We start from the raw sequence: 11689 nt of genomic DNA on the forward strand, positions 1-11689 counted from the left end.
TTTTTAATTCGCAAAGGTTGCCTTGGGGACAGTTAGCATACAGCTACAGAGGATGTATTTCAAGGGGTAGTCTTCATTTTCTTTTGAGAATTCCATTTTCCCTTGAACAAGTTTGCATGCTTAGATTTTGGGAAATATTCTGAAGCAAGTAGAAGTAATAACATTTTAAAAACATTTTCCCCTATGGAATAATCTCTTCATCTATGCTATTTCCAATTTTTAGTCTGATTGCTTCCACTTCCAACCCTGGAAACAGATTTAATCTGGCACGTGTTAGAAGTGAATATCAGATTGTTCCCTGGGTTGGAATGGGCTGAAGAAATGTTTGTGGACAGTTACAAAGTAGCACATTTGCAGGCACACAAATACTTTGCAGAACAACAAGGCCCTCTGAAATTCACTAACCCCACACACAGAAGTATTTACTCACATTCACTAGTCATCTTTTTGCAAGTGTAAATGTATACCGGTGCACATTAGCACCTGTGCTTTTTTATGATGGTTGATTGGCTGGATGGTGCATGTCCTAGGGACCAGGCCTGTATAGAGCCCTCATTGTGATGGATGAGTGCACACATTTCCAAGATACAATACAATATAGATTCTTTTAGTTACTTAAGATCATACACATTACTAATACACAGCATAATGTCATAGGAGTTTTCTGTTAAAGGAATATGTGATAACACTAATTCACATTAATGTCGTACTTTTAATGATGGCTAAATTAACATGAACTTGTTCAATTCAACATGATGTGACTGTGTGATAGAAGAAGCCCACTTGTCTAAACTGCACAAAAATGTGTCCTCATTGTGTTGGATAAAAACACACAGTTGTTATACACATCTTGATACAGTCCTCATTGTGATGGATAAAAACGCTTTACTAATACCCAACATAATGTTAAATAAGCTTACTGTTAATGGAGCTTACTGTTAAAGGAATGTGCAATAAAACTAAATCACAATAATGTAGTACTTCTAATTAAGCTACATTAACATGAACTTGTTCAATATCACATGGTGTGACTCTGTGATAGCAGAAGCACACATGTCTAAAATGAACCAAAGTGTGGTCCTCATTGTGTTGGATAAAAACACACAATTATGACACACATCTTGATACAGTCTTCATTGTGATAGATAAAAACGCCAACCTCTGTAATAGGCACCACAATATTACTTGTGGCAGATAAAGGTACACAAACCTGTCTCACACAATTTAACATGGTCCTCAGTGTGACCTATAAGTGCACATAGGAGCATAAGCCACCTTTATATAGGAGGAATTGTAAAGCATAAAAGAGCACCTTCTTGTGATACACAAAATATGAAATGGTTTTCAGTATCCAGAAGAAAGGTTCATATGCTTGATACACATGTAAAGTTGTGGCAGTGTCTACTACATGTTAGAAACACAAAAGAAAACTGTAACATGTGCTTTGCTATGCTCCTTTTTGCAATGTATAAAACCTCACAATTTACACACATGGTCATCTGAATTGCATACCACAATGTAGTCCTCATTTTGATGGATAAAAACACGCAAGAGTTTTTTTTCATCAGAGTGTGGTGTAATATCACAGAGAGTTAAAACATGCACTGTGATGTCGTTATGAGTTTGATGGACTAAAAGTCTTAAACAAATCATATTTAGTGACACCAGATAGGACGGACCAATCTCACATGAATACAGTTGTAATGAGGAATTGGTCTATGTCTATTAAGAATGCTACGGTAGCCTTGTTATTGTATGCCAGCACATCACAAAGTCTCTGCGATTAATTACAAATGAAGAAATAAACCAACATGCAGCTGTAGTGCACTGCATGATATTGCCCTCCTGGTGATATTTAAAACATGCACATCCATGTAAAACTATGTGAAATTACCTTCTATGATAAATAGACAATCTCTCATGTTGTAACAGATAGCATGATGTGCTCCTTAATGTGATGTATCAAAACAAGCGATCTTGAAACATGTCATGGCATCTAGTGCTCATTGCACTTGATAAACCCAAATTAATGTGTTACATACAATGAGATATATTCCTATTTGTTATGGAAAGAAGTTAATTCTTGGTAACAGTACTTTAGGTCCTAGCACAATTTTGCAACAGACCTAGTGGGGTGGTCATCACAGTGATAGGAAAAAGCTCAGTTGTGTAACACACAACATCATGTGGTCCTCATCATGATGGATAAAATCAAACTGCTGTGATGCACACCATAACTTGATCCAAAGTATGATAATAGTAGCTCACATATATAACATACCAACACACCTGTAAAAATCAAAGCTATGGTCATTTTACAGAGCAGGAGAAAACCACTGGCAAGATTGTGATTGTGACCCTGCTGGTTCTTTTTTTTTTAAGGTTTTCAAAGAAAGTTTTATTCGGCTGATGCGTTTCAACCAAACTGGTCTTTCTCAAAGCCAATACATACTTGGTGATTACACCATATCACCTATAAACACCAAGCTCACATATGAGTAAACATAGTGAAAAGACTTTGTTGGACCTTGTACGATGCCTAGAACCTTTGGAAGAAAGCCTGGCATTAATAGGTCTAGGCAGCGTAAATAAATTAACACAAGTGCATGATTTACCTTATGCTTTCACATGATCACAAAATATATAGGGTCATCAAAAATATATATAAATATTTATCTTAATAACAGATAAACATTTAAGTTCTACTAAGTTTCTAAACTTGCATAATTAATGAAAAGCACATACTTGACACGGGTACATTGAGAAACGCCACCCGAAAATAACAAATCCAATGCCTGTCATCCCGGCACACCATGCGCAGCCGCCACGCCGCCCCGCAACCATGACCCTGCTGTGATTCATGATGCTTTTTCAATAAAGGATTTAATAGCACACAATGTTGCAATATGAAATGTGATATAATCATTTTAATGGACTAAACTATCAAAAACAACTCCTGCTTATCAGCACCTAAGAGGAACAATCTCTGTCAGGAGTGCACTCAGAATTGGATACAGTTCTGCCTCTATCAAGCATCTTAAGGCAGCCTTATGAAATTTTTGTGCAGTGTAATGCCGGCGGTGGGGATTGCAAGTCTTTCAATGAAGGGCTCAGCTCCTTCAATTATGTATAAGTTCCCGATCGAGTTGCTCCTCTGCTGCATCGTCTCTCCCTGGTATGCCAACAATGCGGAAGTCATTGAAATACTTGTGTTCCCCGCCACTGGCATTACACTGCACAAAAATGTCAATGCATCACGGTTTCTGCCAGAAATCATTCGCTTCACATATTATTATTATTATTATTATTATTAATGATATTTCTAAAGCGTGAACAAAGGCCCATGGGCGTCTCGGCGCTAAGATATCTGTAATATTTAACCTGAGAGGGGGGAGCTGAGTCTAGTGATTAAAGAGCCAGGTCTTAAGTTGCTTACGAAAGGACCAGAGGGAAGGACTGGCTTTAATCAAATGGGGCAGCGTGTTCCACAATTTTGGAGCTGACACCAGGAATCTTCTGTCACCCCAGAAACAGTTTTGGTCCGAGGAACCACAAGATCAATTAGACTTGAAGAACGTAGTGTTCTGGACGGACAATAGGGAATCAGATTTTGGACAAGATATGCTGGTCCCATATTATGCAAGGCCTTGTACACAATACAGAGAGTTTTGAATTTTATTCTGTTTCTGATAGGTAACCAGTGTAACTCTCTGATTGTGTCCGAGGCGGATTGATATTTGGGAATTTTTCCCAGTAGCCTGGCAGCTGAGTTTTGTATAATTTGCATTTTGTTTAAAACTCCCTCTTGTGCATTGAGGAATAAAGCGTTGCAGTAATCCAAGGTGGACAATACAAGGGAAGTAACCAGGGTTTTACCAGCTGTATCAGGAAGAAAGGGGAGGATTTTTTTGATGAGTCTTAGTTTGTGGAAGGCTGAGGAGGTGATCTGGTTAGCGTGTGGATGAAAAGTGAGGCGGTTATCAAAAATGACTCCCAGGTTCCTCACCTTACTGACAGGCTCGGGAGGCGAGCCTAATGAGGATGGCCACCAATTGAATGACCATTCCGGAGTCAGCGGTCCGAAGATGACTACTTCTGTCTAGTCGGAATTTAATTTTAGGCAATTGGAAGCCATCCAGCTCCCAATTGCTACCATGCCTGATTTAAGATCTTCCGCTATTTTATGGCCGTTGTTCTTAATGGCAAGGACCAACTGTGTGTCATCTGCATAGGTAGTAAGGCTCATCCCATGTGCACGAATAACATTGGCTAAGTCCGACACATAGATGTTGAAAAGTGTCGGACTTAGGGATGAGCCTTGAGGTACTCCACATGGCAGGGACAAGGTGGAAGAGTGAAAGGGTCCCATTGTGACCACCTGGGTTCTATTGGCCAGAAGAGAGGCCAGACGTTTACTGGCATTTTCCTGGACACCCATGTTTTCGACACGGTCGATCAACGTAGCATGATCGACCGTGTCGAAGGCTGCCGATAAATCAAGCAGTATCAAGACTGCTGTACCCCCAGCATCGCGGATGGATCTAATATCATCCGCCGCTTTGATCAGAGCCGTCTCCGTCCCATGGAATTGGCGGAAGCCAAACTGGGATTCATCAAGTAAATTATGTTGCTCTAAGAACAAGGAGAGTTGTTGATTCAGAGCTTTTTCAGCTTTTTTAGCCAGTACTGGTAGGCTGGCTATAGGTCGATAGCTCTTAGGTTCTTCCATGTCGAGATGTGGCTTCTTTAAGAGTGGTTTAATGAGGTTTTTTTTTAGAATATCAGGGTAAGTGCCTGTACTAAACACTGCGTTGCAGATAGAGGTGATGGCAGGAAGAACCGTTTCAATAACAGGTAGCAGTACTTTAAATGGACAGGGGTCAAGAGCTGAACGTGATCTAATGGTGGATATAATATCAGCAATCTGGGAACTAGAAATTTCTGCGAACTGAGAGAGGATGGGTCCAGTATGGGCGGCGGTCGACAAGTTGGGAGGGAGTTTGGTGTTATTAGCAAAGGCAGAATAGATGTCGTTGACTTTACTAAAGAAGAAGCTGGCTATGGCGTCACAGAGGGGTTGTGAGGGAGGTGGAGTCAGGTTTGTGGAGTATCCTGCTAGCTGCTTAGTAGTTTCGTACAGAGCTTTATTGGAGTTTTTGGCCATTTCGATTCTAACGCTAAAGAATTTTTTCTTGGCCTCATTAATCATAGTTTTATATTTGGCTACTGTTTCTTTATACTTAATTTTGGCTTCTACAGAGTAGTCTTTCCTCCAGTGCCTCTCCTTATTCCTACACTGTTGTTTTTGTTCTCTTAAGGCCTCCGAATACCAGGGGGCCGACGGGGTAGATCTATTGCGAGACCGTTGTTTAACCGGGGCCAGGGAGGATGCCGCCGAGCCCACCCACTCATAGAATTGGGAGGTGGCGGTGTTAGGGTCGGTTGATAGAGGGGGAGTGGATTTGGTTAAGAGAGTTTTCAGGCTGGAACTATCAATGTCATTCCACGCCTGGAAGGACTGTTGAGAGTTGGATGGTAGTGTGGAGGCTCCAATGTCTTGAATGGTTAGTGACGCCATGATGGCATGGTGGTCTGACCAAGTAACTGGAAGGATTTGAGAGACTTGTAAATCCTGTGAGTTGGTAAAAATGCCATCCAATATATGGCCCCCATCATGTGTGGATGATTTGACCAACAATGGGAGACCAAAGGTGGTCATATCTCCTAGAAGCGCAGCAGTATCTTTGTCCTCTGTTTTGTCAAAATGAAAGTTAAAATCACTGAGGACAGTGAGGGAACTATCAAGGGCTGAAGATTCCAGAATGGACCTGAGGTTGGAAATGAATCCGGTCCTTGATCCTGGTGGACGATACAAAAGGATCCCATTAAAGTTATGGGAGGGAGTCAGTTTGATAGAAAATTGCAGAGCTTCACAGGATGGTAGTGAGATCATGTTGGTTCTGGCGATAAAAGTGTCGCGTAAAATGACGGCAATCCCACCACCTTTCTTGCGTTGTCTGTCCAGTCTATGGATGGAAAAGCCTTTTGGAGCTGCAATCACTATATCTGGATCGGACGAACTATCCATCCAAGTTTCTGTCATAAATAGTAAGTCTAAACTATTGTCCTCCATCAGGTCGGCTACGTCCTGTCGGTGTTTCCCGAGCGAGCGGACATTAATAAGGGCAAGTGAAAAAGATTTGGGTGATTTATACTTGGTGGTGGGGGGAGGATTTAGATAAAGGGGTATCTGTGATTTACAACAGGGACAGAGTACATAGGATGTACATCGTACATGAGGAGAGGAACCATGTGGGGCCCCCATGAGAACCATTCACAAAGCTACAGCTTGAAAGCCATTAACAAGTCCCCCCTGTCATCATCTAATTATTTTGAAGCGTGAATATCATATTGAAGCACCAGCAACCGCCGCAGTCATTTCTGGACACAACAAGAGAAAAAGGACCTCACCCCTTGAGTTCATAAGGCATCATCACCCGTGAGATTTCCCTCACCTCAAATGTGAATGACCAAGTCCTGGTCCTGAGGAGAACCCTGAAATCAAATAGGGTTCTGAAATGTGTCGACCCCACCCAGCCAGCAATAATCACCACCAATCAACCGACCCATACCGAGTACAAACAGGACATTTAGGCCTGGTGTAACTGTTTAACTGCTTCACTGGTTATGGCAGGTGTATGTAGTGAAACACATAACTGAATTGTACCGCCATTGTTCTTTATGTTAAAATAAGGACTGGTCTATTGCATTGTCATGTTTGGTCATTTCGTAAGTATTTGTTATATGTCCAAAGTACTGTCACCATTGTGTTGTTGATATATGTTGGTACTAATTGTTCTTCTTTAAGACATGAAAGAAATATCCATCTTGTTTGTTCCACAAATAAATGAACAAATAACAAGTGTAAGGAAAACAATATAACTACTTGAGAATCTAAGGTGGTTATTTATGAATGTATTTATTCAAAAACGTACGTCCAGACCTTTTTCTTGTTTCCAACTTTCTAAAAAGTGGCATTTTTAAAATTGAGGATTGAAATATGAATTTACCATTCAAGATGGTTTTAAATTACTCTGATACCATTCATGACTTTCCTACCTGCTCTCAATAAAAAATTAACACTTATTAAATGTAATAAGGTACCCAATGGTATGCTATGAAAGAGGCAGGCCTTGCAATAGTGACTACCAGGACAGGTCAGATTAAAAACTACATGTCCAACTTTTTTAAGTAAACTGCACCTTGCCCTATGTGCTTTTGAGGGCCTACCCTATAGGTGACTTATATGTACTCAACAGAATGGTTTACGCTTGGTAACAGGTTTATTTTGACAGGTGGAAATGGCAGTTTAAAATTGCACCCACAAGCTGCACTGGCAGACCAGGGACAGGTTAAAAAAAGTCTACTTAAGTGGGTGGCTCAAAAAGTGCTGTAGGGACACTAATAGCATTTAATTTACAGGCCGTGGGTGTACATGCAATATTACTTTACTAGGTACTTGCAAATAAGTTAAATGTGACAATGGGGTCTGTAGCCCAAATTTATCATGTTTTAGGGAATGTGAACAAGCAGTTTAGCACTGGTTAGCAGTCCTAAGGCCAACAAAAGCAAATTCAGAAATATAGTGGGGGTGAAGGCAATCAGCTTTGGGGACGACCACCCTAAGGCTGACTGGTCTAACAAGCATTGACTTGTAACACACTCCATAATATTTTTCTCCTGGTGATGTTTAAAGCATGCACAACCCTGCAATACACAGTATGAAAATGTCCTCTGTGATGAATAGGCACCCGCTCATATTACTAACAAACACCATGATGTGGCCCTCAATGTGATGTATCAAAGAACAAAATCTTGTAGCATGCCATATTATCTGTTTCTCAGTGTGAATGGTAAAACCACATGCAATTGTAATATACTAGGTGCTTATTGAATAGAAAATAAATTCATGCTTGATAACAGTAGCTTTGATAACAGCACAAATTTGCATCAGACCTAATGGTGAGGTAATTGCTATGAGAATAGGGTCAGATGTTTAACACACAATATCATATGGTCCTCGTTGTGATGGATAACAGATCACACTTTTTTGACACACACTAAGATATGATCCATATGATGGCAATAGAAGCACAGACATATCAGGCACCTAAACATGTGTAAAACTCATAGCTACAGAAAGACAAACACCTATGTATCCCCATTTTAAAGATCAAAATAGGTTCAGCTCTACTCTTGCCCTCCAGGTCTTATCTGAGCGACCTCAAGTTCTTATGTTGAAGTTGACGTTTAACCAGCTTTTCACAATTTATGGACAGAATTTACTTACAAATTGTCAGATGCCATAATTAGAGTTGGATGAATGGGATACACCTTCACAAACGAGATGGAGATCCCGTCTGCAGTTTTACAAGGGCTACAATGCCTAATCCGGGCCCTACATTTTTTACCAATTTAAGAATATAGCACATGTGGCTGGAAACTGAAAAACAGCTCTTCACTTCGCAAATGTTCAAAATACCAACTGAATTGAGGATGCAGAACTACACAAATTCAAAGGGAAACACAGTGAAAAGATGGATATTTTAGCAGTTTGGAACTATTTTTTAAAGGTATTGTCTAAATAATACACTTTTTGAAATCCAGTATGGTCAGTTAAATATACGCTGGATGAAATAAGAAAGCAGTGTTTGCTAAATGCATATGTATTCTGTAATAAATTGTCAGTCACATACGAAAGGGATCCAAATAAAGGCTGTTTTTTTTGACAAATATATACTGTACCAAATAGGAAGACACTATATGTAAAATATAATCTGGTCCTCATAAACAGCCTTGTATAAAAACACACACCGGTCCTCGTAAAGCTGTTTGCTGTCTTTATGTAGTGTGTAAAAATGGTCTTCATAACTCTTGGATACGGGACATATGCGGTCCTCATAAGGGGGTTATGTCAGAAAGTCTTAAAACTATTCCCATAATCGTTTTTTGAAAATCTGATATAACTTTCATACTGTCATTATAGTATAAACATAAAATGTATGATCATTTTGATTCTCTGATGATCAGAAAGGGTGGCCCTCATAATGTAGGTTTTTTTCACTGGTCTTCATAGAGTGATATAAACATGTATGTGTGTGTGTGTGTGTGTGTGTGTGTGTGTGTGTGTGTGTGTGAAGGCACAAGGAAACCCATCTGACCTCCTGAAAGTCTGTTCTGTGAGGTTTTCCTAAGTTGTACAAAGGACTTTAGGAGAAGGAAGGACCTAAAAGCTAGGCGAAATGGTCCTAGATCCAAGGAAATCTTTTAGATCAGGCTCAGTTTCTTAAATAGTTTGCATTAACATTATCAGTTCCAGGTCTGTTTGGGGCTGAGCTTGAGAACTCCTTAGTAAGTAGGCGTTTACAACAATAAGGGGGTTAATATTACAACACAGGCGAAAATTCAGACACATTATCATAAGCTCACCTTGTCCAGGGACCCAAGCATGCTGCCTTTCTACTCTCAGAGCCCTTCACCTAACCTACTGTGCAGCTGTTTTACCTTTAATATCACTGTTCCACAGGCAGCGTGACGTCACAATGCTCCTTGTCTGTAGCCCGAACCATGAGCCTTTGCAACCCTGGCATAATCTACATACTTACGGTGTGTTTAGTCTTGGACCACAAATGCAGTGAAGAATAATGGATTGCTACTCTTCATACATTTTTGACCATTGGCTCAGATTTGAATGCGTACTGGCCATCTGAGCATTTCTGCCAGGCAACCCTATGTCTAGAGACTGTAGATTTAGAGAGTTTATAAACATTGTCAGTTCATTAATAAATTGTGCTCGCTTCGGCAGCACATATACTAAAATCGGAACGATACAGAGAAGATTAGCATGGCCCCTGCGCAAGGATGACACGCAAATTCGTGAAGCGTTCCATTTTTTTAACAGCTTTTAGGAGAGAAATCTTTTTTGTTTTCAAGACTAATTGAGAAAAATAAAGCAGGTCCCAGTGCTGTCCCCGTAATATGTATTTTTCAATTAGTCTCTCCTCAACATTTTTAATGTATTTGCCTTGCAGTAAAGAAGGTGCGCTCTATGTTCAGCTGCATTTAGCAAGGAAGCCTGCAGGACTTCTGGGACTTTTCTTTCTCTTTTTTAGAATCCCTGTCATTATTCTTCACCACCCCTAAATCTATACTGTTGCAGTGTTGCGTTGCTTTGTGGGAAGCAGGACAAAGAGAAGGGCAGGGCCTATGCAAATGAAGGCCTCAGGGATGTCTGGGAGTGCCTTTTTAGCAGTATTGTTAAAGTCCACCTTGCAACCGGATTGGTCGGGTAAGCTGAAAAACACCATGCCAGATTGGGCACCAGGTCTCTAGGCGCTTGGAGGACATATTGGGTCTACATCCCTCAGTTTCTGAGGTCCAAGAAATGTTCACTCCCTACCCTAATAGAGAGGTCTTGGCCGATCGTGGCGATCGTGGCCGAGAGGGGAAGAAGGTAGCAGGGCAAGATGCTCATGGTCCTTCTCTAATAATGGACCAACTTTCTCTTTCTCTTTCCTTACCTGTGGTTCTGCCTGGCTACTGGGGCTACCAGTTGTAAGCCTGCAGCCCACAAGGAGTTGGTTTGTCCCTCTCACACATGTAAATGGGTAAGCATTCAATTGCACACACCTGCCTACGTCCACAGACCCTCACGCACACACACTTTTGTCAACAAGCTTTTTAGTAATTAAGAGAATAAGGGACCCAATTTGAAATACAAAAGCAGCACACCACGTGACGGCCATCACATAGAGTCCAGCAGCAAATGGGAAACGTTTAACTAGCCGTGGTCCTATTACTTGCGCTCTACTGTGAAACAACTGCTGGATGAGTCCTGCTGGAGAATATTGAACCTATAACAAGTCTGAGGTAAATAAGAATTCCACAGGAATATAATCAAACAGGGACCTACAACCCTTCCGAGCCAGATAGGAGTCGAATCTACAATCTTCTGATCCGTAGTCAGACACATTATCCATTGCGCCACTGGCCCCATGTAGACTCACCCATCCTTTTATCCTTAAGAGGGCTAGAAAGTGTGTGTGTGTGTGTGTGAGTGTGTGTGTGAAGGCACAAGGAAACCCATCTTACCTCCTGAAAGTCTGTTCTGTGAGGTTTTCCTAAGTTGTACAAAGGACTTTAGGAGAAGGAAGGACCTAAAAGCTAGGCGAAATGGTCCTAGATCCAAGGAAATCTTTTAGATCAGGCTCAGTTTCTTAAATAGTTTGCATTAACATTATCAGTTCCAGGTCTGTTTGGGGCTGAGCTTGAGAACTCCTTAGTAAGTAGGCGTTTACAACAATAAGGGGTTTAATATTACAACACAGGCGAAAATTCAGACACATTATCATAAGCTCACCTTGTCCAGGGACCCAAGCATGCTGCCTTTCTACTCTCAGAGCCCTTCACCTAACCTACTGTGCAGCTGTTTTACCTTTAATATCACTGTTCCACAGGCAGCGTGACGTCACAATGTTCCTTGTCTGTAGCCTGAACCATGAGCCTTTGCAACCCTGGCATAATCTACATACTTACGGTGTGATTAGTCTTGGACCACAAATGCAGTGAAGAATAATGGATTGCTACTCTTCATACATTTTTGACCATTGGCTCAGATTTGAATGCGTAC

The 11689-nt window shown here is 40.9% G+C and overlaps 1 non-coding gene across 1 annotated transcript; it reads left to right on the forward strand.

Annotated features, from left to right (window-relative positions):
- Positions 1–9849: 9849 nt before the first annotated feature.
- Positions 9850–9956, forward strand: LOC147658898 (U6 spliceosomal RNA). Its single transcript, XR_015307361.1, has one exon. It is a non-coding gene; the product is annotated as a U6 spliceosomal RNA (small nuclear RNA).
- The last annotated feature ends 1733 nt before the right edge of the window (positions 9957–11689 follow it).

Source organism: Lissotriton vulgaris, unplaced genomic scaffold (assembly GCF_964263255.1).
Source record: "Lissotriton vulgaris unplaced genomic scaffold, aLisVul1.2 SCAFFOLD_1012, whole genome shotgun sequence".
Classification (NCBI taxonomy): Eukaryota; Metazoa; Chordata; class Amphibia; order Caudata; family Salamandridae; genus Lissotriton; species Lissotriton vulgaris.